Here is a 24,584-nt window from a genome sequence, read left to right as displayed (position 1 = left end):
AAACTAAGTTCCCTTTCAAAGGGACTGAGACAAGAAAGAGTGAACCCCAATCAAATGAAGGAAGATCAGGGGAAAAGATGCAGCCACAGATCACTATTGAACTTMAGCAGCCAGAGAAATAAGAACTGGTCTTAATGAAAACCATCTTATCTGGGTCACTGTTGACCTACTTGTTGTTGGAGCAAAGGCTGTAGCTGGGATTTCTCAGTGGGAACTCCTCTACATAATGACATTTCTAGCTAGCAAAAGTACATACCTGCTGATGGCTTCTGAGGGGAAGTAATTTTTCTGCCAAAGATGAGAAGCTTTCTGGATAGGCAATTATGATAAGCCACTCTGTTCTACAAATAAAAAGCAAAAACTTTAGTAAATAGATGGATATGCATACATCCTTAATTCCTTAATGCATATATCCTTAGTTCCTTAATTCTCATTAGGAATACCTTGATTGTCCTTGTTGTGTAACTCTGATGAAAAACTACATGTATGAATTAAAGCTGCCATTTGCAATTCTGCTAAACTTTGTGGAAACTAATGTATTGATAGGTCTCTAAAGCAGCAGTTTAGGAGCCTTCTTGTAGAAACTCCTGCTCTATTTCTTTTGAGATGACATTTGTTCACATTTGTCATCTCATGAATTTATCTCAGCTTGGAGGAAAGTAGGTATAATATGGGGATAAACATTCATATTGAAAATGGCTGATACAAACTATTCATATATACCCAAGCTGTGGGCACAGGTAAGCATCAATTTCAGCATTAATTATGTACTTAAATACTAAAATCATATATAACAAACCTGTTTTTCTGCTGCTTCATTTTAACAACTTTCAGGTCACAACCATTTACTTATATTGGTTACTTATACAGGGACTCAGATTGTAGCAAATCTTGCCTCAGCTCATGGTAAGAAAAATCAGTGATAATGTCTCTGAATTCAATCCTCCCCCACTTTCTGACAGAGGAGAAATTAAAACTAGATGCTTTCATGCAAGGCTTATGAAGCACTGCTAATCCCTTTCTCAGGCTTTGTTTAACTGAAATTTTAGAATGCACGAGTTCCTTTTAGTGAAAGAAATGGAGATGTGGTGCTACTGGAGTGAGTGCAAAGAAGGGCTACTAAGACTGGAGGATCTCATGGGAGGAGAGGCTGAGAGAGCTGAGACTCTCCCTCTGGGAGAAGAGAAGACCTGGGGGAGGAGGGGGAATTAATGTGCTTAAGTATCTGAAAGGAGAGTGTGAAAAGGATGGGCCAGGCTCTTTTCCGTGGTGCCCAGCAATAATCTGAGAGGCAACAGGCACTAACTGAAACACTGGAAGCTATGTCTGAATATGAGGAAAACCTCTTTACCACAAGAGTAACATAGTGCTGGAGCAGGTTGCTCAGAAGTTGTAGAGTCTCCATCCTTGGAGATATTCAAAAGCTGGCTAAACATGGTCCTGGGCATCCTGTTGTAAGTGACCTAGCTGGAGCAGGAAGGTTGCACTTTATGATCTTTAAAGGTCCCTTCCAACCACAGCAATTCTGTAATTCTGATTGAAGTTTTTAGGACTTTGCCTGGTTCAAGGCCAAATAGAGGGTCAAAACAGGGAGTGAATAAAGTAGATAAAATACATAAGTGATCTTACCAAGAATGCTAGTACAGTTTTCTGCCTGATCTGATGCACAGAATACCACAAAAAAAATCAAACCCACACACTTCCAACAAGAATAAAAACAAAGGCCATTCTGCTCTAAATGACATCAGTGGTGATGTGGAATTGTCACAGTATGCTTACTGCAGATTGAAAATAACATAATGATGTCCAAACTTTCCCAAGAATTTCTGAACCATAATTTCTTATGGTTTCTGAAAGCTGCCTTCAGATCCTGTCCAGAGTTTACCCAGAAACCCAAGGACGAATCAGTGATTCATTCCCAATTCCAAGAACCAGCCCATACACTTTTTCTAGATAATGAATATGCAGAAAATAAAGTGTAGTTCAGTAGGAAAGAAGACAAAAGAGTGAGCTTGTGACCCACGAAGACTGGGAGATCTGGGATTCCTCAATCCAGGGAAGTGGCTGAGGCAAACTAGTGAACCCCAAATATGTAAGACTGTTGCAGAGTTATGTCCACCATAGGGCAGACAGGGTAAGCAGTGCTGTAAAATTGCAAAAAGAAAGAGTCAAGTGCATTTGGGAAAACCTTCTCAAAGCAGAGTGAACCTGTATGATAGATAGCCTGGAATAAACTGCCTTAGATTTTTGGAGGATCCCATCACAGAGGATTTTCAAACCTGGTTGGAAAAATGTTTGCAACAGAGAACAGATCTACTGATCTTGTCTTGGACTATGAAGACAGACTGCTTGTCAGACTGCTCTCAACCCTATTTTCTGGGAAATGTGAAATGAACAAATTACAAGGAATGGCTATTTTCTACTGATTTTTTTTTTTTGACTACATTGCTGCTTCTAATAATAAATTTGCTTTCCTGGACTTGTCAGACTTACCGTCAAGGGACTGTCCGTTACACAGATGACACTGGTGTGTACCAGTATTCTAGTAATTCCTGCAAATAAGCTATCCTCACGCACTCGTGATAATGTTGTGTTGAGTAATGAATTGGTAACCAAGTGACAGCAACATTCAAAATTACAGTGAGGCACAGCAGTGCCTCACAGAGGTTTCAGTAAATTTCCAGTTGTTTGCATTGATTATGACTTAGCTACAGAATAATTGCGTTCATTTTCAACATCATTTGTATTTGCACAGTTGTATTTGCTGAACAAGAGGCTATCAGATTTGGACATTAATAGAAAGAAAGAACAGTTTCTGTAAGCTTTAAATGATGGATTTTTTTTTTGCCAGTTGTAAGGCATATCCCCAGTGCCTATACAGTCCTATAGAAACAATTATTTTCAAGCATGGAGAGTAGCTTGAGGGAAAACACAGAGGGATTTGTTTGATAATTTTTAGAAGTAAGTTATAAAGGATGATAGGACAAGAAGAGATGGATCTGGAAATAAAGACAAGCAAGCATTTTGCTGAAAGTTCAAGAAAATTGGCAAGGTGTCATGCTTCATGGGCCTTCACTCTACACCAGTCCCAAGATAGCTACAGGGGAAGACACAGCAGAGTCAGTACACATCTCCTAGAGTTTCTTCATTTGGTTCTGCATCCTGCTATTTCTACCTTATTACTGAAGCTGACATCATTGATTAGGAATCAACAGGAAAAGAGAATAAGGAGCTAGTAGGAAGAACCATAAAGAGATGTGAGCCAAAATAATAGGATAGGAGGACTTTAAATGAAATAGTCTTACCCTTCCATACATATCAAGATTGCTATTTTGTCAGGAAAAGTAGAAAATTTCTCAGGCTAAGGAAATTCAATCACAAGATGAGAATCTTGGTGAACACTTGTATCTTGTATGTGTCCTACAGCAAGAATTAAGAAGATTTTAAGTGAGAGAACCTAGGGACAGGTCTAAACTCAGCAGCCTCTGTGACAAGCAGAACAATGATTTCCACAGGGATTTAGATAACCTTCCTCCTCCTTCAGCAAATCTTTGAGCTCTGGTTTAGCCATGCTAAATTTAACACAATGTTAAATTATCCATGAGTAAACTTTAGCAAAGGTTCTCATCTGGATAGAGGAATAAAAAAGGTAGATCTGTTAGTCCTCATAAATGTTGATAGATAATTTTGTTTGGGAATAAGATGAATCATAGAGAAAATATGGCAGAAGAGAACAAATAGACGCATTTGGGTTTTCCATATACAGGAAACTGGAGAGAGGATTTGGAAGAACTCCTGAAGACATACTGAGGGGACTGATCAGGAGGGAGAACAGACATCAAGGAATTCACAGGAGTCAAGGGAGCATGAGGTTTTGAAACAGTATGTCAGTGCAATTGGGGGACATGAAGTACCACTCTTGACTGAGTGTTCACTGTAGGCTTTGGCGAGAACAGCTACTGACTTAGGAAACAGTCCTTTTTTGCTTTATTTACTAAATGGCTAACTAAAATATTAAAGCAATGCTTTGTTTTCAAAAAATCTTTTGTAGCTCAAATTATTCCTATACTTACAAAAGCTTCTGGGAAAATTTCTGAAAGTTCATAAGTCACTTGGATGCTTCCAAAAAGTTCATCTCTCCATTGCTTTGCACTGTCACTGTTGCAGACAGACGGACACTTAATCTGATCCAGACATTCCAGACTAACTGAAACCACGATTGCAGCACTTCTGGTACAACTCACTTAAAACACCAGCTGGTTTTTGTACGTATTTCCATTCTYGCCTACATATCGCCCTGTAACTGCTGCTCTCCTGGCTGTGCCAGGAGGTAATAGTTTTAAGGAATCGCCTTGCATAACTGAAGGACAGTTATATAAAGGATTCCACGGTTCTCGCATGTCAATATCAGACGGGAATTTATCCAAGGTGCTTATTCTTTTTAAATAGTTAGGAACAGAAAAGGCAGAGCAACATAAAGGACTCTTAAGGCCAAGGACAAGCGCCAAAACCTCTYTGGAAAACAAAGAACGCTCGTGTAAAGATTTCCTGTGACAGTTTGGTTATGTTTATTAACTGTAGGAATTTATTCCTTGTACCAGCACTGATGTGTGATCATAACATGCAAAAATCTATCTAAAATCTGAACTTCCAAGGAGGAGGGAGTTATACAAGCTCCATGTAAGTTGTTATTAATGGAATCCATATTCAGTCCTGCTTTGCAAATGTTCAGCTAGCATTGAATTCAGTGGGTTTCATAACGACTGGAAGCCAGCCCTTAGTATCCACAGCAGAACTGCAGCCAGTACAGGCAGGTCCACATTTTCATTAAAGGGTACTGTTTATACTTTCCTCTATTTTGTTTGTAGCTCAGTTTGATAAATAGCTTGGACTAGCTTTTCAGAGAGCCTGAGGGTTCACAACACCAATCAGAGCTACAAGCTGACAGCCACACAGAAAAGGAACTTGTGGCTTGTCTTGAAGTGAACAGAGAAGAATCCAATAATCCAGAAGCTCCTGCCGAAAAAATACGGCCTAAAAGTCTGTAGCAATGGTTAGCATATTCAGTTACATGAAGACTGCCTTACTTGATGGACTGAACATAGGATGCAGAAAGGTCCAGAGTAGATTTAGTTCTGCCTCGTCTCCAGAGTTCTGGTCCTGGTGTAACAAAGCACCTCTTGATGCAACCAAGTAATTCTCATGCACTGCCTAGGTAGATGAAGTTAAGGATGTGTAAATAACCTACCAGACTGGAGTCTGAATGCTCAGCACTGTGTAATACAACACTGTATCTTTGTGTAAAAGTTCACTTGAGTAGAATTATTTCTCATCTTGGTGAGCATCCTGAAAACGTGGTGGGGGGGAACTGGGGATGCTTGGGACTAATGAGTCAACCTCACCACATCTGGCTTCACATTCTGGATTCACTCTATCCCACTTGTCTTCAAAATCGTGCTGAAGTGTTGCAGGGACTTGGTGATCAATGGCRTGAAACAGGTAACTATTCTTAAGGCACAGCACAGGAGTAACTGAACTGTAAATTTACAGTACACTAGCTGTTCTTTATCATCTATTATTTCAGTCATATTTTGAGAAAGAGGGCCTTTTGCTTTATTCATTCACAACAAGCAAATTTGTATGAAAATTGATTGGGAAGTTAAAGCTGTATGAACCATTATGCTTCTTTATTAATATTTTATGTTATATGTTGCTCAAAAGACTATCACTAACTTGCCTTGAACTGCTTCACTTGTCCTTTTTACTGCTGTTGCGGATTTCTAAATAGAATAGGGCAAATGCAGTTAATTTGTGAGCATACACCTTCCCGTGACACCTGTCTGAAAACACCTGAATCCTTGGAAAACAAGACTGATGCTCTCCTAGTTTATATTTGCTATTACATAACTACCTTTTGGATAAGTATTTTTTCCAGTTTAAAAAATGGATTAGATGTAGTTGGGTTGTATCTGAAAATGCTAACGCATTAAACCTAAAATGATTCAAGCACCTTGGCTATGATGAATTTTCATCAAATCCAAGGCAGGTTTGCCCGAATTCCTGCCTATGCTCCTGATCAGGTATTTCCGAGTTGGATCTCCTTCCCTCTCTACTAACTCTCCCAACATCATCCTTTCATGACAGACTTTCAGACATGCCTCAAATCTGTATCTCCAAAACAGACCTGCATGGATGCTGYTAACAGAAAGACATCATGGGAAAACAGTGCCATATATTTTTATTTATATATAAATACATACGTCTACATCTAAGTTTCCTGATAGCCTGAATGAAACCGTCAAAAATGTACTCCCAGGATTCTGCAGCTCTTTGTAAAATTTGTTTTGTGTAGATAGCTCATCTGTTGTTTTTCTCTGTGTTTCCAGGAGACTACAATTTCACAGAAGTGTTTATTTGCTTTAAATCCTAAGATTTCCTGTGAATTGGAAATCCTTTCAGGCAGGCCTATCAGCAACACTGCAACAGCATTTATCCAAATAATGCAACAGTGACCTCTGCTGTACGGATGACGACGTGCTTCACAGTAGTTCCGCTAAATTAAACCTATCATCAACATTTTTTCCAGATAAGTTGAAACAAATTTTTCAAAAGCAATTATATTTGCCTGGATTCCCCTTTAGTTACACTAACAGGGAGGACTTCAAAGCACAAAAGAGTATTTTTCAAGTTGACATGAATATCCTGCAAAAGCATTAGAGCTAAGTTGTTGTATATCAAAGACAATATTATATTAAATGAACCTTGACCTACTTTCATAAAATATTTCTGTTAATTTTACTGACAGGGAGCCTAAGGCATGAGCCACTGAGTRATTTGCCCACAGTCACGCCCAGAATCAATGGGCAGAAGCCTCAAATTCTGGAGGATTCATGATTTCAAGCTCCACACTTTAATCACAAGATTATCCCTCCCTTTCCTGTATAGGATCAGCAGAATATGAACCAACTAAAAATGGTATGTGTCACATCTGTACGTTATGCTGCACACCACCTGTATGCRAAGGAGAAGCAATGCAAACTGGAGAAGACATTTATTTTCAGTTCCTGACTCTATTTAGTCACATACGAGCAGAGAGCTACGGCAGTCACATGCCTCTTGGTTTGATTTTAACGAAGTACTGACCAGATGCAAACTCTGTGGAAGTCWGTGGAGGCAGAATGTAAAAACCCTCTCCTTCCCCTCTCCTCCCATCACTAACTCTTTGTCCCCAGCCAGCCCTCCTGAGGACCAGGACCTGTCCCTGTAACCCGTCCATCTGGAATTTGGGTCTGGCCCCCACATCAGTCCCTCATCACTGCATGCTGACTAAATCCGCCAAACTGGTTGATTGTGGCCTGGAGCAAAGATCAGCGATCCCACACTGCCATTTCAGGTAGAACAGGCGCAGCTCCCCTGTTGGAGCAGGCAGCAGCCCTTCYAGCCATAAGCAGAAAGTTTTCTGGTAGTGTTGTGAAGCTTTCGTTCATTTAGTACTGATGGTGATTCCTAACTGAACTAGTAATAAGAGAAGGAAAAACAGTTCTTAAAGTGCTCTGAAGTCGAACTTCAACAGCACTTCTGAACTCTCAAATGTGCAGCAGCAAAGGACAGCAAGTGGGAGGAACTGGCTTTTGATAGTATCAGTGAAACACTAATGCCAACTGCTGATTTTTTGAGAGATTGTGGGCATTGTTTAGCAATAGCTCAAAGAAAGAGGAAGCTAGGGGTTAGAAATATCCCAACTCCAGAGGAAATACCGTGGACTTTCCCCTGGCTGCCACTCTTCAACCTCTGCTCTTCTCCCCATAAACAAGCCAGGACTTTTGTCCTATTCCTCTTCTTTCCCCTCCAGGCTTTCTAATCACATCTTGCATGTGCATTTTAGTTCACCCTGATTTCAGCAAGTCTTGCCTATGTGCATATCCACTGCAGATCCTGACCCACAAAAATACCTCAAGCCAGCCCAGGGATCAGAAAGAAATTAGCAATGCCAGTACTGAGCTCRGTGTAGGCTAAACTGAACAGCTTCTTGGTAAAGCTGTACTTTATGTTGCTGTGGCTAAATTGTTTAACACTGTGACTAGTTCTGTATTGTGGAGTGTGTAAGCGTCCTTAACATCTGTTCTTCAATTCCCCCTCCAGGAAGTAACCACTCCAGTTTTAATTTGACTCATGCATGTGTATTCGAACCTATCCATAGTGGAGATCTCTTGCCATGTGTATTTAGTTCTTCACACAAGCCTGACTGACTGAAGAAGCGATGTAATTGAAACAAACGTAATAACTGATAATTACAACTGAGGAAGAAAATAAATTCCAGCACATTGACATCAGTGTTAGATATAAATGAGTTAAAGCTAACTAAGGCTGAGTGTAGTCAGACTTAACATCTTTACAAGAAGGTGTGATTTAAGAGAAGGTACTAACTCAGAGCTAGGCTCTAAATTTCAGTTCCTTGGAGATTATCGCTTCATTACGTCAGATCTGTACCTGTTCTCTACACTGCAGGTTTGTGGTTTTAGAAATACCTGCTAAGATAACTCCTAATTGACTATTTTCATCCAACACCATTTAATTCTTCTTTCTATTCAGCTTGCTTTTTGTCTTGCAGTATTTTCTCCAACTTTCAAGCTATTTTGTGAATCCCGTTCTTCACTCTTTCCAGTTCTTCAGCATTTTTGAAGAGACATGCCAAAGTCAGATGCAGATTTCCACCTTACGAGTGCCTTCTGCGTAAACATCATAGCCCTGCTTTCATCTTCCTTGCCCTGATACAATTTTTAGAGGTACTCTTTTCCAGGATAAGTCTCTATTACCTACTCTGGCTCATCTTCCTCTCTCCATGACATGTAAAGGCAGTGCTGAAGTTAACAAAAAAAGCATTTTGTTGCAATGGGCCCAGGAAGCAAACAATCTAGCTCTCAAGCATTGCTTTTTAACTTTCCAAACCTTTTTGCATCAATCAAAAATTTGTCATGATACTTTATGTTTGTTTTCAGATTGCAAATGACAGTTGTATTGGGCCCTGTGAAATCCTACTAGATATACATCCAATTAATTGCAGTTCTCCCCAACTACTTTCTCAGATTTTTCCATTAGTTAGTTCACCMTCAACTTCATGTTTGATTACTGTTTGTAAAAACTCCGTTTACTTTTACAAACATCTGTTTTTATTTGGACTATCATGGCATACTAAAGCTCTTCACAAAAGTGTATTACATCTAAGCAGCTTTAATCTGAACTTGTAATTTCAAAGGATGAAGTTAGTTTTCTTTTAAGTAAGTATTTCCTATCAAAAACGCATCAGCTGACATATTTTCTGATCCTTTCTTAGATGAATCTTTCCCATGCTTTTCTAAGATCTTGCCCAAAATTTGTCGAACTAGTCTGTCTTCATTTCCTCTTTGAATCCTGACACAAAGATCAACACTCTTCTGGTTTCATAGAATTTTTTTGAATATGTTTTATAACCGCAAAATATTTCATATTTGAGCCAAATAATATTTGATTCATACTTTTGGAATGCTTTGTATTTTTATGCCACATTGGCACAACATTTATAAAGTTATTTGGAGCTAAATGTCCCAGAAAGCAGAGACATATAGATTATCTTACTCATACTCAGCAAGTATGTACTTTACCTATAAGTACATACATTTTACTTAGCATTCCKGAATGTTTTCCTCCAAATGTACCTGTAAAGCTTCCCAGATTGATGGAATCTCCTCCTATTATGATAGGTGTCAATATAGTGTTTGTAGCAGCAACTGTCATACTATGCCTCCTGCAGAAGCAATATGTAAGTCGGTGGCTCTTCAACTTATGACAAATTTAATCAATTAACTCAGTAAGCTGGGTCAGATTCTTTTTTTTTCTCACCAAGAACTAGACTAAATGTTTCTGGAGATGACAAATGGATCACCAATACTCTCAGATTTGGTAACACTAAGTATCTGCAGACAAGAGATCTTTTCAGCTGACTCTTCAGGAACTTTTGTTTGCAAATAATTCAGTCCAATTAAAAGTGTCTTGCAGCTGATACTGTTTAATATTATGTGTTTACTTTAGGATTAGAAGGTGTTTTTTAATCCTTAGTTTATACAAAYATATCCAGTGTTTGCTTTTGTTTTGCAAACATATCCAATAATTGCTTTATACAGAAATATTTCACTACTGTTAYGGTTTCTCAATCACAAATACTTTTAATGTCACCAGCTAAGAACAAGCCTCTACCATCGTTAGAATGAGATATGCCTGCTTTTACTTTTTCCTTCCTATTTTTCCTATCCTTTTTTCAGCTTAGTACCCCAAACTAGAGAAATAATCTATCACATTCCTTTGGTGCACTGATTTCAGGCATAAGTCTCCTTCTCCAGTAGTCCATCCAGCCCTGGGTTKCTTTTAACCAAACTGAGCATAGTGCTTTCAGCCGAAGGCGGAGCTGAGTCCCCCTGAGGATCACCATCTCTGCTGTGGGCACTTTGGGATAATATCCATCCTTATAATGAACAGTGCACTTTATTTGTGARACTGTGAAGTTCCATTTATGTAAATATGTGAGGAAAAGCTATGTATATCTGACAGAAAGCAGGAGAGGGCATTAATAAAGCTTTGCAATGTATTCAGAGGAGGAGGAGAAACATCCTTGTCATAGTCCTCCATAAACACCTGAACTAAAGAACTGAATCTTCCCTTAAGATGGATGTGCAGTTTTGTAGTCTGCTAAGGCTACGGGCTTGCCTCCTACCGTTTGTGCAGCCCTTTGTCCACATCCACCAGCCTTCTAGATGACTGCTGGAATCCTCTAACCTTTCTGCCTCTTGCAGCCTTGAACTATCTCTTCTGATCCTGGAATTGAAYGTTTCTCCTCCCTTTCTTAGCTACTGACTCTGCTATAAACTCAAAATCCAGTTCACATGTGCCTCTCTGTTTAAAACCCTCCATAAACACTATCAGGAAATGTCATCATCTTGTTTACCACATACCTCTTGTTCCTGTCTCCTGCAACTTTGTTGGTGGTACCACTTGTTTTAGTAGCACTTTCCACCTCAAACATTTCTATTCCTCCCTAGCATTTCACTTTATTATAGCTATTTGCTCAGTACTGATACAGAGAAGTACTAATGAATGATCAGAACCTTGTTATGATAAGCACTGTACATGTACATCACACTGCTTCAAGCACAGAGAGGTTACAGTCCTTCCAAATAATGAGATAAAACAAGGGAAGGGAGAGCAAATCTGTGAAAGTCAGCAAAAGAAAACAGCGGCAACMCTGTACAGCCCAGCAAGAGATACAGTGCTCTCAACACATGAACAATTTCAGTTAGGGCCAGAAACAGACTGACAGTTTCCATTCTATTACCATTTTTTTTAATCTACAGTATTTCTTGGTTTTTGCCATATGTCTGCAATACCKGCAAGCATCTTGAGATTAAACTCATGAGCAAATGCTATAAGAAGGAAAAGCAATTTTGTGATGGTATATATTCTTAATGCTGAAAGGAACGGTTTTCTCTCTGAAATCAATCTAAAAATAGGTCTAAGATTCTTTATGAGAATGAAAGAATGACTAAAATGAAAACGGATGTTTTGCTTCAAATAAAGCTACAAAAATTTGTTGGAAAAACTCACTGACACAGCAGTAGGAAATAKCCACCATATTTTTCACAATACTGAATGGATAAAAATGAAAGGTAKTGGCAATGTGGAAGCTGGACAAAATAAAATTGTGTTGAAGTGCAAGGAAATAAAACAGAAATAGATTTCTTCTAATACCTTTCTATTTGTGTGCATACAACACTGTGAATTCAGTTTCTTTAAAAATAAGCTATCTTTGCAATTCMGTATACACACTGATTTTTCAAAACATGTATAATATTGTCTTGAAGGGTTAATGCTCTCTTTTGTCTTCCAAATGATATGTGAYGTGTTACAACATCAATATATGATAAGGATGATTTAAATTTTTACATATTTGCATTTGAGTTTATTAAGCATTCAATCTTTCTTCTTTATAATATTCATCCTGTATATGCAGTACTTCACTTCTACCATTTCTACCAATTAAGTAGTACTCAGCAGACACTTTTGAGTGGTCACTSTTTCACTTCTGCACAGGAAGCTTCATGAACAGGTAATTCTTCTCTATCTATGAAGCAGCATACTGGCCTGTGGGCAAGTTTCTTAGGAAATCACATACAGCATTTTCTAAACATTTTCAAATCAAACCTGACTCAAGTCATCGTATTTGTGATCTTAGGTAGTGATCGGAGCTAGTATCTCACAAAAGAATAAAGCATTCCTCTCTAAGTAGACTTCTAGCATGTAGCTAATGAAGATGTTAAATTCAAATGAAAACTATCTATTCAAAACAGCTTAAAGGAGCCTGTTTTCTTCTGCTGCTTCCCTTACAGCTTTCCACTTGTTGCTAAAGTTCTCCTTAATGATTTCTGAAAATTTATTTGGGATGGAGACCACTGACATGAAAAACCTGCAAAACTGTCCCTACTCCAAGAATAACAGAAGTTGTTCACCAATCTGTCATAACATGTTTTTTTGACCCAGCCTGCTGTTCCCCTTGTCTCTCTGCTCACCTGCCCAGGCAGAGCAGCCTGTTCTGGCTGCTCACTGATAGTAATCGTGATATTTTGCATATAAGGAGCAACAAAGTAGCTGCTTCTTGTTTAAAAAAAAATTCCATTTGACATACAATAATATGAATATAGGATGAACTATTACGGTAGCCCTTCTTTTACAGTTTGTTTTTGCTCTCTATAAACAAAAGAAGTGAAGTCAAGCACAGGTGGAATCAGGTGAGACAAAGAAMAGCTGAGGACATAATTGAAAACTTGCTTGAATTGTAAGTAGTTCCATCAGTACTAATGAAGTATGATCTTCTAAAGGCTTGGATCTTGTGGATAATATATTTTTAAAAATTCAAGTATACCAAAGCTGCAGCATAAACCTAGTGACAGGTAAATTCTTTGGTGTCTCTTAAGAACTTACCTGTTGCTGTAGCATCCCTGATTCATCTTCTCTGTCTTCTACCCAGCTCATTTCCAATCGATTTTTGAGAAGTCAGTGTCTTTGACAATCTTCTTCCTAAGTAAAACATGGTTAAGAGTTTTCAAATAATTAAAATATTACAGGAAGTACATAGACTGAGGCATAGAACAACTTTACCATTATGTTCTTTGTAAATTAAACTTCAGGAAGTTCACRGAATTTTTCTTTGTTCTGAGAACAAATTCTGAGAACTCAGTTACACTTAAAATTACTAAGGTGACATACAATTGCAGGAGTGAATTGATATTTTTATCTTTCATTGTTGTCAGCCTTTCTCATTGCTTCACTTACTTTTATTTCCATCTACAATATGCTTACAATACACCTATCACATGTCACTGTCTTGTAGCAGAGAGGCTCTTCCACACTTTCTGAAAGCATAAGGAACCAAATTTTCACTACAGTTAACAGGAACATGGTGAGGTCCCAAGTTCTGCTATCTCTAGACTCGCTAACAATACAGTTCTGATGAATAATTTTTTTACTCTCACAGAGGCAGGACAGAAGACTTATGCAAATGCTCTCCTCTGGCAAGCAAGGAAAGGCAGTACTGAAACTCCACACAAGACCCTGGCCCCAACTCCCTCATAACACAGAGAAAACCACAAAAACTACAGTTCTGATTAAGCCATGTGTAACAACTCAGACACTGCTGTCAGGCCTGATTTACCCTATTGATAAAAAATTCATAGTAACAGCTACTATAGGTAATCGGAAACTTAACTTTAGTTTTGTCAGATTTAAGATGTTTTAGCTGAACCTTTCCATGCTGGCTGGCTGTATCTTACTGAATGGAAAAAATAGGCACATGAAAATAGAATGTATCGAAATTCTATTGAGAGTTTTAGAGATAATATTTAGAATGTTCTTAGAAAGTCAGAAGCACAAAACCGGCTGAACTTCAGGATAACAATATAATTTTGTTTWAAAAAAAATAGTATGGCCATAATATATGGTATTCAGTATATACTATGGTATCTGAGTTTGGCCTTTTGGTGTCTCTGCATTCTGATGTAATTTAAGGCAGCCAGCCACTAGTGATGCAAGCACATATACAAAGCTGATGAAACTGTGGAACCCCCCTTTTCAGAAGCTGTTGGTAGTCTTTAGAATTAAGGCTAAAATCACAAGCCAAAGATCTCATTTTTTCCAAAAAAAAAAAAAAAAGAGTACTAGCTGCCCAGCCATAAATGTACCTGTACTTATTTCATTATTTTTTATTATAATGCCATTGGCAAATATCAATTAACTTCTCAGTCAGGAGGTAACAACAGACAGGTTTCTAGAAACAAGGAGCCTGAGCAAGAACATGAGCAAGGAATGAAAGCAATGCAATTTTTTTTTGCTATTAGATTTAGAAGTTACAGATAAGATAAAGATGCTATAGAATATCRAACCTCAAACTGACCTTACCTCTCCCCTTGATGTCTTCTGAGATAAACTTTATCTCCATTGACCTTCTTACCTAAACATGTACAAAACTAACTAGCCTCTCTAAAACTCTCTCATCTTATTATATAAGATATATCAGATTACAGCAAATGTTTTCAGCATCAAGATTTAACATATATGATATTTTGCACAGCAGCCTTAGCAGAAGAGGTAAAAAATACGGCTCATTTATCTCAGTGAAGATTTTTCCTGAYTTTTGCAACAGTTCAACTCCAATAGCAATGTTAAGCAGCTGAAAATATTTTAGTGCATCACATCCTTTCTTAAAACTATAATACGCAGTTGTTTTACAGAAAGATTTTTTTTATAAAACGCAAGACTCATAATCAAGCTGTGCTTACACAGTCTCTCAGTTTAGACTCGGTTTAACTAGCTCAATGTGAAACAGAACTTATCTTAYGCACCCTAATATCAAAGGACATTACTAGAAGCTACTACCAACTCATCCAGTCAAGCAATTAAAAAGTAAGTCAGATGACCATAGACCACAGTCAGAAGTCAGAAGAAAACGTGTTTTAAAGCAAGTACGTTTTACTCAATCAGTAGCAAAGGTCATTTCCATATGGATGATTAGATATTTTGACTGAAAACAAGAATCTTCTATGTATTACATATTTTATTTTATCCCCACCAAATGAGGAATCCAGAGATTATCCAGAGTTAGCAGCACATCTGCATAAGCCATGTATGCAAGCAGAAAAAAAGACAAGATAAAAAAGAAACAGTATTTCCATTATCTGTATTTCTATTGCAGAATGAGAACATCTTGCTATTTTGGTTAAGTGAAATTAAGAACTTTGCTCATAAATCAMGATGAAAACTGAAGGGGATAGAGCCATTCTTTCTGTAGTAAACAGTTCTGCTCTTTGGAAAGGAGAATCATTCTCCTTACAGTGTACTCCCTGTGCACTAAGGGTGCTCTCCATGCTGCAGAGCAGCRCCAGACTCTTACCTTCCTTATAGTAGCCACTGTGTAAAAATTATAGCACCAACTGAGGGTCTGGCCGACCACTTTACTGAGATTCGTCATGAGAGAGGGTGATTTAAGAACCTATTAAACTTTTTTAGTTTAGTTTTCACTTGAAGAGCAACATCAACTCGTATGCCTCACCTGCAAGCTCATCAAATTAAAACTATGATATTCTTCAGAATAAAAATTTGTAGATTTGTACAAATTGAACTCCTCTAATCAAYTGCTTGACAGCTAACATAAGTCATCTCTTACAGATTGGGCTCTAGAGCCTATCACTAGACTCCTATCCCTGGAAAAAGAYTTTTCTTTGTTTTCATGTGTTTGCATGTTCATTTTTAAAGTTACATTTTTTCAGACTTAAAAATCTGTGGCRTGGTATTTTTTGGCTTTAAACATTGGTAACTGTCTTAGGCAYGGGTTTGTTTTTTCTTAAAGAAGAAAAAGACCATGTTAGACTAAAATGTAAAAGTGGTATGATATGCTGACTGTGGTGGCTGCAGCAGGAACGCTAAGCAAAAATCGTAACCTGTATGCACGTTTGGCTAGAGATGTCGGTGAAGACTATAYGGTAAGCTCACAGCAGCTGTAAGGGAAGAAAAAGCAGTGCCAAGGTCTTCCTGCCTCTTAAAAGAGCACTATTAAAAGTGTTTTTGCTGCAGAATTACTTAACCCCAGAGTAACTTCTAGGCAAATATGTTTGAAAACAAAGTTTTACTGCTCTTCTCACTGTACATGAAGCCACACAGGGAGAAACGACCTAGAGAAGTCTGAGCTCTTCCTTAATTCTTCTCAGTACAAAAAAGGATCATGATTCAATGTATTATAGAAAACTCCCCTCATGTGACTGAGTTGACAGCAACTGTCTGACAGTCGTAACTGCACCAAGTGAGGAGGAAAGAAAGAACATGACCAGACCKTGATGCTGACTGGGAAGTTCAGAAGCCAGCTTCTAAACCCAAACCCCAGCTCCAACCAGTCCATCTGATTTTTGCAGCTGGTAATTGCTGTGCACATGCAGCTTTACAAAGTCAGTGAGGACGAAGAGCCCAAGAGCAGGTGGGCGATGCCTTCCTGGGAATCCATAGGGCACAGTGCTGAGGGTGATGGTTTTAATGCACTAGAAGGGAGGCCCTGGGCCAGCACTCTGCAATGGCACAGCACAAGTGCTTGTCAAGCTGCAGGAACAATATCCAGAGAGTCACTAAACTCAGCATACCAGCTTCTGAGTGTGTGCTGTTGCATTTTGCCATTAAATATTTTTCTGCGGCTTGCATACATTTGTGGTATTATGCATAGTGCCAGCTGCTTCTTACACATTTATGACCCTCCAAGTGACATTTATGCAACCTGGAGAGACCGCACCTTTCCTGATGCCTGCCTGCATTAGGGGGCATCAGAGTCTCTCTCTCAGTTTCTCTMTGTTTCCTTCTTAATTTTTTTCCATATGGCTTGTTTTGCTACCTACTTTCCTGTATGAGAGAAGCCAAGGGGAAGTGGGTGTATGTGTCATTTCTGGACATGGGTAAACTTTGGTGCTTTTTTTGTCCCTCACATTGTAAAGGGGGAATTTGCAATAGTAGCTCTCTCTCTCTCTCTCTCTTTTTCTTTCTTTTCTTTTTTCTTTTTTTTTTGGCTGCAACTTCCTGGTAAGAAACAAAGAACACAATAGAACAAAGTAAACCCTGTACAGTACCATTTTTCATTCATGCCATACACTGTTTTCAGCTATTTTCAGCTTTAAAAGGCAAAAGGCAAAAAAAGAGTACTTAAAAGGTGATGATATAAGAACACAGTTTACTTTTTTTCAGTTCAGTTTATCTGCCTTTATTCAAGTGGACAGTGAAAAGCAGATAAATAAGGGAGGCTAAAAACTCAGGTAATGCCAGTCCTAAAAGATTATTATGCACATTATTGCAATGTTTTCTTAAACCATACMACTGTTTCCTAATTCTTATTTTTTGGCTCAACTGTCTTTACTACAGATGAAATGCTGGCCTCCGAAGAAAGCTAGCAAGWTAGCTACACTGGCAATGCACCTTACTGGTAACAGCACTTGGCTTTCTGGCCTGTTTGGAAGCTGCTTGCATGTTATTTCTCTCACTGCATGTCCCTATTTTCTCACCACTTCCATGGGAGAAAAGATAGCACTTAGTCAGGAAATAGAAGTCTACAGAGGAAAATGTAAAATAAAAGCTAAATATTATAATATGTTGTTAAGTCTAATTTAAGGAGTCCATATGCAATATTACTATCTCAAACATTTTAAGGATTCAGCCCCTCAAACTGTAATGCTATGGAATGTATGATTGCTACAAAACTGTGTTATAAAATCTAAGTCTTGTGTCCTTCTAATTGTTTCCCAGAATCTTGAGTCTGTAATGGATACAGTTTCAGAGGGTGTTGATTTGACAGCCCCCAAGTGAAAGGTGAGATTTTAGACTTCTGATTACCAGAATTGCGTTCTGAGAGAAACATGTTGCAAGATCTCACAAAACTGCAAAGGATTGAAATTTTTAAAATAAATTTTGAACATGACTGCAGTTTCATAAGTAGTTTTGCCATAAAAGAACAGTTATTTTCTCTCCTTTTTAGCTGCTATCTCTTCACAGCACTCATGCAATTTATGGATTTTAGCCAAGTTAAAATTTTGCAGGTGGACAAAGGCTTGTTTGATCTTCACACGGCAGTGACATTTGCGGTTGGAAAGACTGTTGCAGAAACTAAGTCCTCTTCCTTTTAAGTCATTTGTATTAGTTGGCCGTCTTCCACAGAAGACAAGGACGTACTTGCCTCCTAGAGTGTTGCGCTTAATTCCAGTTTAGTGTGTTAATGACCAAGTTCCAAGAATGAGTTCAATAGAAGCCAATTTCAGGAGAGCACAGTTTCAGCGTAAGAAGAGCATTTYTCCTACATGATTGCAAGTCTACTGATGTTTACTGGAGCAATTGAGAATTTTCTCTCCAAGTCACTAAATTTAACTGACCTACAAGTAGACTTCACTATACAAACATTTAAAAGGAAGTCAGTAGCAACATGTCTCTTCTAGATGCGCTTTAATGTACCGATTGTTGCAAATTTGAGAAAGGCAGCCTTACAACGGAAAAAATATACCTGAAAGTCAAGATGCTTCCTAAGAAAGTATMTGACTCAAAATGGATTCATTAGACAAAAGGAAGAAGATACAGGAAGGAAGAGGAAAGAAAAGAGAAACCTGGTCTACTGACAAATTGCTCTTCCTGCTGAACACCACACCTCCAAAGACAGAAAAGATTGTGTAAGGAGTTAAGGATTATCTAGATAGGACAAGTGAATTTACACAGGCTGATATAAAAAGAAATAGCCGGAATAAAGTATGTAATTGTGAGAAATAAATAAAGGAGAAAATGAAGAAATGAGTGGGAAAGAAACATGAGAAGAAAAAAGTGAAAGGACAAGGATAAAATACAGTTTTCTAGTCAGATTTTAACATTGTCTTGAGCCTCAAACCTAACATCCTATTCATTATGCAAGCAGAAGAAAAATCAAGGAGTATAAACCTGGAAGGAAGGGCACAAAGAAGTGACATGACTGTCTAAGACCTTGCTGCAGGTCACCAACAATGCTGAGGAGTAGAACTTGCTCTTCTCAAACTGCACCCTGCTCCCTCCTTCCTAGCAGGTGATGTTCAGGTAGAAAACCTACTGGAGCTTTTTGCAAGTATCTATTCTGCTTATGATAAGAGAAAGCTTTTTTGACACATCTGAGTGTCCCAGAGACTGTATCTAACTCCCAGTTTAAACTTACGACAGGAAAAAAGGAATTTCCAGAATTCTTTTAAAAATATGCCCGKAACACTCAAATATGCAAGATGCTCTTTTTCCACAAGTCTGTCTCATCTGTACAATTCTTGCAAGGCAAAAGCTTTTCTGAGCATGGTAAATCAACTCCTTTCCTGCTTTTTCCCATGTCAATTTTAGAGGTTAGATACACAGTGTTAYGTTTTTAAACACATTTTATGGTAGCTTAGTAATAGATGGATATTAAAAACAAAGTTTATGTGAATGCAGCAGCAAAAATACTTTCTTAAAAAACATCTCATCAAAGTTTATCCAAACTTACTTCTTTTTTCATAAGTACTCCCAGTCTCCAGAAACTTCTATCTAGGGCCTTCATATCCTCCTGACACTAAATTTTGCCAGATGTTTCCGTTTCTCTACGGTTTGCATGCTGTACCCATTTGTTTAGASTTGCTGATTGCTAATGCTCATTCAGACACCATAGCTTCTTAWCCTTATTAGAGGTGTTCTGCAGCTAATTAACTCATATACTTGTAAACAGTAGGTAAAGCAATATTCTACAAAATATTTTAATGAACAACGAGCTGCAGAATTACCCTCAGCTCGGGACTACAGCGAGTCTATACTGCAGACTCAATTTACTTTTGCATTACATTGATGAAACAAGACCTGATACCAAAGATCTTAGATTATTAAAGAAAKAATTTTCTTGCATTATTACTTGTGTTAGTTTCAGATCTCCGTATTTCAGAATTGGCAGGTAGAAAAAAATACAACACTTAGGATTAGGGTCAAACAATTAAAGAATTCACCTGGTTTAATATTTCATTTAAACTGAAGAAGCAAACAGGAACTTGACCTTCATACTCTGTTTGCAGTAGTTTTTCTGCCTTATTAAAAGCATTTTGAATCTGAAAACTGTTTCAGCAAATTTGTGTTCCCAAAGTTATCACTGTGCATGCACATACTTTCTATTGAGAAAAGCTAGTATTTCAGTAAGTAGTCATGCATCAGTCATCAGCTTTTCCTTGCACATCAGCCTCCCCTTAAGAACTCACATTAAAAGTATTAAGTAAAAGTTATAACCTCAGGGAAAACAAATATTTTTGCTTATAAGGGTGAAAAAAATGATATGGTTGTATATTTGCACTCAAAAAGCAAGCAGAACTTGCATTTTAGATATTAAAGGACAAAATACCTCTGACCTCAAACTATCAGTTTTGACAGGGAGAAAGGAGGGCAATCCTTTTTAACACTACCAGAAAAGAAATGAATTACAGCATCATCCGGTTGCATTTGAGTTTCAGAAGTAATCTGAGAACAGGAAATTACATCATTTCTCATTGTAAACTGAAACACAGGCTAAGTCACTTGAAACAAAGGAGCACTCTGTAGAATCTAGTATTAATATGTTACAGAAGTGACACAAGAGTCCAATACCCTGACCAGGAAAGTCAGATCATCATGAAGATTGAAGAAAAAATGTTAGGTTTAAAGAGGCTCCCCAGCTTAGAGGAGAAAGCAAAGCATGGTCTGCTTTGAGCAGCCATCAGATGGGACACTGTTATTTCTTTCACATTAATGACAGTTAGAAATCCATCAAAGACTCGCATTTCTATGGATACAGAGGATAGGACTACTTGAAGCCATTAAACACAGACCACTATGCACCTGCTGTGACCCACCAAAAAATCCAGGAGGCAGACATAGAGTTAGTGAAGCTGTTAGTACTGTACTCTTCTATGGGATGGGTTTCCTCCTTGGGATCTGGTATACATGGCTCTATTTTCTCCTACCTTGGAAGACTAGTATTCTTAGGGGAACAAGAAGGGAGCACTCATTGTGCTCCTTTACCTATAAGACTTTGAGTTTTTCTTGGGATTTGTAAAGGTTTTTTGAAAGCCTGCTTATGTTCTCTTACATACCTGTGAAACACATTCACAGAAAGGTCACACAACCTAGGTCTCAGACATTTTACCATTAGCTTTACTGGAACTATTTATCTGCATGCACATAACTGATGCACCTGAAGGCTTAACATTTCTCCACCCAGTCTCAATGTACATCATATTACAAAACCAACTGCAAACTTTTGGTTATAGACTGTGGTGTATCTGTTTTTATAAAGCGCTTAACAAACTGATGTGTGTTTTTCTAAGATGATAGTTCTCTGCAGTCTGGGAGCAGTGTATATCCCGTTGTTAATCTGATTGTTCACATTTACAGGAATTAAACATCGTGTGATACATGTTTATAAGATTTGACTATTTAAATTACTTAGGTAAAGCATTAATAAATTTCTGTGGTGCCATCAATTAGCAGAGCTGCTTGGCACTGTTCGTTTTACAGAAACTGCCTAAGGTCAGCAGCTGTGATACTTCTGTTTAGTCATCTAATTAATGATAGGGTAAATGTTTCCAAAACATCATGGTATTGGTATTGGAAGAAACAATTTTCTTAGAAAAACAGAAAATAAATGGAAGCTCTGGTTCAGCTAGGAATGCAAGAAATGGACATTACAATTTTGTAGCTTGAAGTATCCCACTAGAGCAGGCAAGCTTGTGCCTATTTTTAGTCCTAACTTCCAAGGTGAATGATTATACCATTGGCTACAGTCACAGATTTTAGCATAGGTTTTATAGAAGTGAAATACAGACAATCTGAATCCTACAAATTTGAAGCCTGACAACATTTTTATATTCACTTCTCACAATAGTGTATGAGTACATGAGGCGCAAGTTAAAAGCACCTTAAGAACCTAACTCTTCACTGAAAGCTTTCCTGTACAAATGCTCGACTGGAATAACCAGATTGAGAAGTACTGATGATAACTCTCCTCTGAAATATCAAAGTGCAGTATTTACTGAACATGCATCAGAGGCTTTGGTATTTGGGTCATCCAGATGCTCCAGTCTTTTGATACTGTGTCATTCTTYTACTGTGCATACTCACTGTTAACACTTCGTTTTATGCTGTCTCTTTCTTTAATGCTGTTGCCCGTAAATCTCCCATACTGAATTAAATTTGAATGTATCTGAGCTCACTCTGCTTCATTACTGTGGGGGAGGGTGGCTATAAATTATTTATGTCTTAGACTGTAATATCTTTCAGGCATTACTGTTACCACTTTTTCTGCAAGACCTGTCTGCACGTCACCAGTATCTAYGTATTTTTTTATAAGGTAATGAATGAATCCTATGCATCAGAGACTGGAAAATTTTAACAGGTCTTTCTTCTCCATCAATCTTTCTTGGAAGGCTTTATTCATAGCTTTTCCATAAGTTTCTTTTAGAAAAGCTTTTTCTGTCAGTCAAAGTGATATTTATTTTTCTTAATTTTGCCCAATTACTTCATAAGACAATTCTTGTGTGACCCTATAGAATTTTTTYCTTGTCTAGTATTTATAAACTTTCATATTATGTGAGAGAGGCTTTAAAGTTTCTCTGGATATATTATGTGTAGGTATAATATTATTATTGATTTTTTTCTTTATCATGCTCAATAATAGTGATAAATATTTAAATAGTYCTCAGATCTGCACTAGCAGCTGGCCTATGTAACTACACTCTGGTATCTCCAAACATGGATTAAAAGTAAGCTTTAGTAGTTCCTTCACATTGAGTTTTCTAAGCTGAAAACAATAGTCAAAAGAAGTAATCAGTACCAGTAGTTTGCTTCCCCAGCACGTGACATTCTAAAAATAGAGAAGTACCTCAGAATACCTTGAGTGTCGAAGAAAAACATTTCTGGAAAATTAAGTCCTTTAAACTCCCTAAAGAAACTTCCTAGGGAAGGTTTTTTAATTAGAATTTTAAGGATTTTTAASACTGGTGATTCTGCTGCAGCACAGTCTGAACTAGACAGATTAATACCTAAAACAGGGAATATATTATTAATGTACTTTTTACACAAATGTAGGTATGGAAAGCACCAAATGCATCGTTGATAAATTGAAGTTAAGGGGAAGTAGATTGCCATCTCATCTCCCAGGCACTGGTTTCATTTCTGGAAGAGCATACTGACCAGAGTTGATGCTATTCTTTCCAGCAGCCATTTCCGTTCAGATAGCTACAGCTTTCAGGAAATAATGCCCTGCTCATGGACTGCTGCCCACTTCCCATTCGTGGTGTGCTTCCTCTCATGAGCCCTAGCCATATGATTTTTAGATATGAGGGACTTTCCCAGGATCACAGGAAGATTAGGTAAGTGCAGCTTATTCCATCCCTGTTGTGGGGTTCAGATTTCTTCCAAAACCCACTGAAGTCAGTGGACAGACTCTCATGACTGAAATTGTTAAGATCAGATTCTACAAAAAGCATTCTTTGTGGAGTGAAAAAGTTTCTGTGAACAAACTTGACCAACTGAAATATGACTGATTTCCCCCAAAGTCCCCACCCTGCACTTAGTCCCATCAACCTTGAGTGTGACTGTATAAGCRCAGCGCCTAGCAGGAACACAATTCACCTCACAAAATGACAGAAATGCTGGAGCTTTGGAGGTTCATAGTCCAAGCACCTGCTCAAAAGAGAAACAGCAGCAGTGTTAGATCAGGTCAGTCGTGGCTCTGTCTAGCTGAATCTAAAAAATCTTAGAGAATGGAAACTGCAACCTCTGAGTGACTCATTCTAGTGTTGCATTACGTACCTAGTAAAAAAAAAAAAAAAAAAAAAAAAAAAAAAAAAAAAGGAAAGAAAAAAGGAAAAAAAAAAAGCTTTTTCTACCATCCAGCTTGAACCTCCCAAGTTGAAACATCTGGCTATGCCCATTGTTGTTATCATCTGCTACTATCAAAACAAATTTGGCTCCATCATCTTTGTAATTGATCTTCAAGTAGTTGTTAGCTGCTAGTTCATCATCCTGCAGCCTCCTCTTCACCTCACTGAACAAAACTAGCACCCTCAACCTCTCTCCTTTTAAGTAGTGTGCTCTACAGCCCCCGACAATCCAGGTAGCTGTCCACTGCACCCTCTCCATTTCCCAACATTTTCTTTGAACTGAGGGACCTAAAACAGTATTCCAGAGGCAGCCTCACCAGGTTTGAGTAGAGAAGCAGAATGACTTCCCCCACGATGCTAACCTCACCTCTCCTAATGTAGCCCAGCATGCTGTTTGCCTGGTTGTGCTTAGAGCACACTGTTGGTTTGTGTTTGACTTCACTTCCAACCGAACCTAGGGTYGTTTTTAGCAGGGCTACTTGTCAGCCAATTGAGTCTCATTTCTTTGCAACCTGTTACCCCTAGACTTGCCTACCCTCTAGTCAGAAAGGGAGCASTTTTCAATCTGTTTTAAGATCAACTGGACTTACAAAATTTAAG

This window comes from Rhea americana, unplaced genomic scaffold (assembly GCF_003343005.1).
Source record: "Rhea americana isolate MKP2758 unplaced genomic scaffold, rheAme1 scaffold_172, whole genome shotgun sequence".
NCBI classification, from domain to species: domain Eukaryota; kingdom Metazoa; phylum Chordata; class Aves; order Rheiformes; family Rheidae; genus Rhea; species Rhea americana.
This window is presented reverse-complemented; position numbering follows the sequence as displayed.